At 37.4% G+C, this 6532-nt stretch overlaps 1 protein-coding gene across 1 annotated transcript in view; it reads left to right on the forward strand.

Moving 5' to 3' along the window:
* The window catches only part of CAMKMT (calmodulin-lysine N-methyltransferase), a gene marked incomplete at its 5' end in the record, with an annotated part of 171828 nt that overhangs the window by 109730 nt on the left and 55566 nt on the right, over positions 1–6532 (forward strand). The gene's annotated exons all lie outside the window — the stretch shown is intronic.

Here is a 6532-nt window from a genome sequence, read left to right on the forward strand (position 1 = left end):
GCTGACAACTTTTGGCCAGGATTGAATGGATTCATTAGGTTCCATTAAAACAACTGTAAATCTGAATTTTCAGCGGTTTTGATGTACATTTTTTTTCATGAACTCTGGACTGAGACTGCATGCTCTGAATTGGGAACGTTTAAAAATTGTCTTAGCATTGCTGAGGAAGCTGTCCTTAGACAGGAACGAAGGCTGTGCCTCTGTTTTAGGTCAGTCTGAAATCAATATGCATGTCTTCTGGTTCTTCAACACTTAGCAGCAGCTGAAGGGCTTTCTCTGCCTTTTTTTTTTTCCTCATAGTTTGTCTTCGGTATCAGGAATGAGAGGCCTTAAAACAATAGGAGGAGGAGATAGAAATACCAGTGATAATTCAATCTAATAGAATTTCTTTAAAACATTTTATATTCAGCTCACTTAGATTATTAATTGCAGATACATTAAGTAGACTTTAAAGCAAATTATGAGAACAAATGATAAGAATGTTTAATGATAAAACATAGTTTTCTGCTGTAGTTTTGTAGGAGTGTTCAGTCGCTATTTGCTTTAGAAAGTGCTACCTAGAGAAAAATCCACCCTAAAATTTCCACGAAGTTTGGGGCACATGTTGTTCCGGATTTCCAATGCGTAAATGTAGAGCAGTTTGACTTACAGATTTATTTGTTAGGAATTTCAGTACGTTGCTAAAGGACATGATTTCTTTAGTCAAGTGTGTACTGAAGATCTTATGAACAGACTAACACCTATTCCCTACTCTTCATACTCAAATCCTGTCTATAAAAGATTTTTAAAGGCTTGAAGATTTTCTTTTGCTGTTGTTCTTCAGAACAGAAATTTTCTTTCAGCAAGAGCTGATGAATAACGTTCTCCTACAGAGTATTCCACAGACAACTTCCTCCTTCAAAATTGCTGCTACCTCCTATGGCTCTCCTTAGGATTGAAGCCACAGTCGTCCTCGGGAAAGACGCACTTCTGCAAAGTGACTAATGCTTCCCTGGGTTTCCCGTGTGAGTGGAACTGCTCTTAGACAGAATAATTGTCCCCGAAGCACAGGCAACAGCGAGAAACTTCAGCCAGGTTAACAGTGACTCTCTCAGAGATGCAGGATTAAGATGTTAATTTAGGAATTGGGTTTATTTAATCTAAAATTGCAGGTACTGTTAGGTGGGAATCATATGGAGTTGCAAGATAGGTTAAAGTAAATGTGGGAGATGGAGCTGAGTGCAGTGATACATTTAATTCTGACAATTCCTGGGTTTATAATTTTTATTCTTTAAGGTTTTTTTCTCAGTGGCTATACAGACTTGTACTGTTTTACCTTCCATCACCATATTCCTTACCTTTTCTGCTGTCTTCCGTTTAATATAATCCTTGTTGAGGGAGTCTTTAAAAAAAATAAAGAGAAAATGAGCAAATTAGATGCTAGTCTTAATTATCATGAGATTTAAGGAACAAGTTACTATGTTCAACTAATATATATTGTAGTCATTACAGTTATCATCAGATAATCCCAAAATATAGCTCGCTGTGAATTAGCTTTTATAAATAAAAGGAGAACTGAACCCACTTTCTTTAATTAATAGATCTTGATTGGGTTTGATTGTGTTTTGAGTCAGTAATATCTGTAGTTCAGGGATGTTTCAGTTACTGCTGGGAGACTTGGGAGTGTTTTGGGACTTGCGGTGGTCCTCCCCAGTTTAGTGGCAGTTTACTGACAGTAGCTTTTTCTTCAACTTTTTTCAAGATTTGCTGTATATCTGACAAACTAAGGTCACTTAAAATCATTAAGTAATTAACAGCAATGCTTATAAAGGGGAGGAATGAGATACAGAGAATATTACACTTTTTTGTGTTTTTTACTGCTTTCAGGTAGCTGAAAGAAGTGTTTGCTGCTGTTCGATCTCTTGACGTCAAACTGGTTCTTGCTGGAGGCAATGGTGCCAGTAGAGCGTTTCGACCTTGTTTCCTTCCATTTCGTCCTTTTTCATGCCATTTGTTAGCATAAACAGGGAATACACATTTTTGAAAGACAAATACAAAAATAGGGCTGTATACTATTTTTAAAGAGGCAGAAGGGATTTTTTTTTTTCTTTTAGCAGGATGTTTTGCTAATGAAACTTGTCTTGATAAGTTCAAAGCTGATACAGTAATCTCAAAAAAGGGTTATGACATATGATCACAGAAGAATAAATGTAGGAGTTGTAAAAACAAGCAATAAAGAAGGAATGCTTGTATTCCCTGTCATTCTCATCAGTGCAACTTAATGGACTTCAGTGAACTCTTGGCTGATTTTTAGTGATGAAAGATCAGAATTGTCTCCTGTCTGTCTGATTTCTTTGTCTCATTGGTGGTTTTTTATGATTCTAATAAGATGGCAGCAGTAAGATCTTGTAGCCATAAACCAGCTCGCCCTCGGTAATTTGTGACCTTTTTGTATAATCACAGTAAAAGAAACGAGTTGAGTATGGCAAGCTCTGCCTTTCCTATGGCAGAGGAGGAGGAAGGCAAGGTGCAAAGAGACTTGCTCACGGCAGCGTGGCCAGTGCGTAGCAGATTCAACCACACTGGCTTTTCTTACATTCCCAGGTCATACCTGCTGTCCGACTTGGACGTCAGTGCAAATTTATCTCAGGCCTAGGACTTACTCTTGTGCTATTAAATTGACAGTTTTCTGATGGATCTGGAGCTGTTGTGAGCTGCAAAATAGGAATCCCAGAATTTGGCTTTTTTGTAAATCAAGATTTGTCATCTATCGGAACATGTCACATTCAGTAGCGACCGTTCCTCATGTTGTAGAGAAGTAGGAATCTCTCCTACTATATTCTGTGTATTGACGTGCTTTTTCAAGTGAAGACATTCTTCTGCTGAGCTGCAGAAGTCAGCACGTAGTCTGACACACGATACAGAATTATCTTATTTAACATGCGTAATTACGAATGCTATCAATGGATCAAAAGACCTCTTTGTCTTACCTGTTTCAGATGGCTTAAATTTTTTTAATTCATATATATGTAGATTTAGGGTTTTCTGGTTCAAAACAGGGTCTAGTTGATTTAAGTGCTTGTATATAATTTCAAAACTGAGCTGCAGTGCTGGATGTAATGAAGTAAATTCACATGTGGTTTCACTGGAAATCATGCACTCATGTATGTGTAGGTGAGAATGCTGTCACTATTTAATAACATTAATAACTGTAGCTTATGGCATTGGGTTTTTTCCAGATCTTTACGGATAATTCTATGTAGTATTTACTTTCTTCTTCAGTTGCATTCCTTTCTAAAATTACTAATTGTTTTTTCATTTGAGCTTTCAGGCAGGTGTGCTTTTTGTGTTCCATTTCTTTGGAATATTGAATACCAAAAATAAAAATTAAAGAGCTGTGAGGCGATAGAAGAAGAAAATATTATTTTGTTTTCTGCCTTCGAAATCCTTTCCAACAATTTTAGCCATTATTTTTATTTGTATTTTGCTTGATGTTCATCTTCATTGCATTTAGTGTAGGTGAACGGAATAAAGCAGAATGATCTATATATTTCTTGCCATGAGCTAGGCCACGGTGAGGAGTGGGTGGTGACTCATCTAATTTGCACACTGACACAAGATTCAGAACAGGTTGCGTTGGTATAACAACACATCTTTATTTTTATCTTTGCATTAGCATGAGGAGCTCTTACAGAGGCGGTATGAGGAAATACTGTGTTTCCTTTCATACACAGGTATGTGCGTGTCACGTAGTATGGAACCCTGACTCATACTGGTTTTCATTTGCAGTTAAGCAATGTTAATAATTCTGCCTTTCTATTTAGGAACTACAAAACTCGGAATGAATTTAAGCAAGCTAATATACCTTAGAGTATATTGTATTGTCATAGCGTGTCCCTAAATTTAATACTGACTTCATTTTTTACTTTTTTTTACTTTTTTAAGATACTTCTTTAATCAAAGACATATATAAGGGGAAAAAAATGAAAGTACATAGTCAAGATCCATGGCCAGATGAGGAACATTGTTCTGGCATATTAGCAATAACGTTGTATGCTGTTATGTCATTAATATTTAGGATTTCATAATGCCTTTTTTTTTTTTACAAAATAACTTTTTTAAGACTGCTTCCTGAGGACTTTGGAAGGAACCAATCATTTCTGTCGATTCCAGCAACCAACTTTGTGTCGAGACACTATTTGGGTGCTTCCCAAGAGTGACACCCTGCTGCAGTAGCTGGACATTCCAACAAGTGATTGTGAGAACTCCAAGAATATTTTAGGGTTATGTGTGTTACCCAGAATTTTTAGTTTGATAATACTCTCCTCAAGAGGGGACTGTTCGACAAAAAATCACACTCAGGATGCTGTATTTTGAGAATGCCACTACGTTAATTACGTTTTTAAACTGCTGCTGATACAAAGTGCAGAAATCCATAATCCTTAATTAACGTACCTTGTCAAGAGCACCTCCCGGGTGCCAGAACCTCTGGGGTTTGTTTCATGCTGCTTCTCCCCTACTACTTATAAGCAGATACTTTGCCACTATAAGAATTTCCCTGATGATATGTGTTTAAATTATATTAGGTACATTTGGCATTGTAAGATCTGTCCAGACTATTATTACTACGTCAACTGGTTGAATTCTTATTTTACAAAGTCCACAATTGTTAGTGGTTCTAGGGACATGTAACACATACGAAGGAAATATGCTCTGAAAAATCCCGTGAATTTGCCCCCTTTGGCTGATGACAATGACCTGAGTTGCATTTGTAATTTCTATTTTATATCAGGTAACTGGTTTCATGCGTCTCTTTTCAGAAGTACAATGTGATCTGTTACTACTGTCACTACCTTCTTCAGGAACAATGTCAGTAAAAGTGAGGCAAAACTGATGTACGAAGGAGTTAAAAGTCTGTTTAATATTATGTAGTACCTGTATCAAGAATAGAAAATAATCTTCCAAAGCATTCTGTTCAGCTTACACTATGATACTTGATGAAATAAATCCTCTGGGTCTAGCTTCTTTCGAATTTGGGGAAAATTCAGATTCGTATATAGGTTTAAGTTTAGAGCCGGACTTCCTCCATTAAGGCAATCACCAACTTGATCACAGAATTAGAGAAACAGGTGGTCTTCTGTCATTACTTGCACCAAGATTCTTCTTTCATGGTAATAATGATATATGTCAAGTGAAGCCTAAAGAAATCTTATGTGTAATAACTTACTAAAACTCAGTTTTGCTCACGAGTGTTTTAGAAGCTACTTCATATCTTAGAGTCTAATTAGCTGCACTCTGAAGTTCTTTGAAGGAATGTAATTCAGGGAGCAGTGAGATCATTCCTTTTGCAATGGAAACAACCAAAACAATCCCGAGAAAGCTTATGCTTGGCAAATTGCTTTTATTTCCGTGTGAACAGTGAGGTTTAGTTTTGATTAATGGAGTTCAATGTTGTAGTCACTTAAAAATAAGACTATAAAATTCTGTAGATTAATGAGGGAGTCAGTCTTCATGTAGGAAAATATAATTTGCAAGCAATGCAGCAGCGTTGTCTTAATTATAACAATAAAGTTAATAGAGAATGTTTCCTATAACCTTTAAAATGGTTCTTCTGAAGTCCTTGAGTGACCCCTGAAATGATAGTGGCCTTTGAGGTGATCTTAGCAAAATGTTTTCTCCTAAGGACTACATACATACACAGTTAGCGAGTCAGATCTTTTATGACAGCCATCCGCTTCAGTCTATTTTGTTTCCATGCTAATATTTTTGTGCAAGAACCCAAAATATATTTCACACCTTGAAACAACGTTTTGCTTATAATTTTAAAAATATTTGCAGAACTCTGAATTTTACATTTGTACATGATAACTCTTGGGAACTAGGTATTCAAATCCAACTTTTATTTAGTTTCTCTTAGTTCTCTGGTACCTGCGATTGAAAATTTGGAGAAGTTGGTAGCCATCCAAAGGGTCAGCTCATGGAGAGTTGGCCTTCTCGGCGCAGTGATACGACTTTCCAATCCACAGATGTACCAAAGGTACAAGGCCTGTTATAAAGAGCACTAAAGAAAGGACCATCGCAAGATTTTCCTGCGACTGACAATCTTGCATTTGAAAGAGCTTTGGAAAGACACAAGAGTGTGCAAAACACTGTGGGGAATTTTCTTCTTGGCACCGAGGAGCAGGTTCTAGGTCTGGCTGTACGCTCTGACATATAGATGCCATGGGCTTCGGCAACAGGCTGTTGGTCAGGTACCCAGGGAGAAATACCAGCGTTTCCATGGGTTTCAACCCTCTAGCATGCCTAATACATCAAGAATCGCAGTATGTTCTCCTGCTTACATCATTGTATTCTTCCTTTCTGTTCTTCTATGCGTTTTAACCCAGCCAGGACCACTGTGGTGACAAAGTTGATACTCAAGGCGTGACCCATAAGTACCCTCATCTATTCCATTTCCTTTTGCCTCTAGAACCTTTCCCCAGGCTCTCCCTTTCCCCTCCCCCTCCCTCCCCCCTCTTCTGCTTTGATTCAAGGAATACCATTGGTCAGAAGA

This window comes from Buceros rhinoceros, unplaced genomic scaffold (genome assembly GCF_000710305.1).
Source record: "Buceros rhinoceros silvestris isolate BGI_N320 unplaced genomic scaffold, ASM71030v1 scaffold2344, whole genome shotgun sequence".
NCBI lineage: Eukaryota > Metazoa > Chordata > Aves > Bucerotiformes > Bucerotidae > Buceros > Buceros rhinoceros.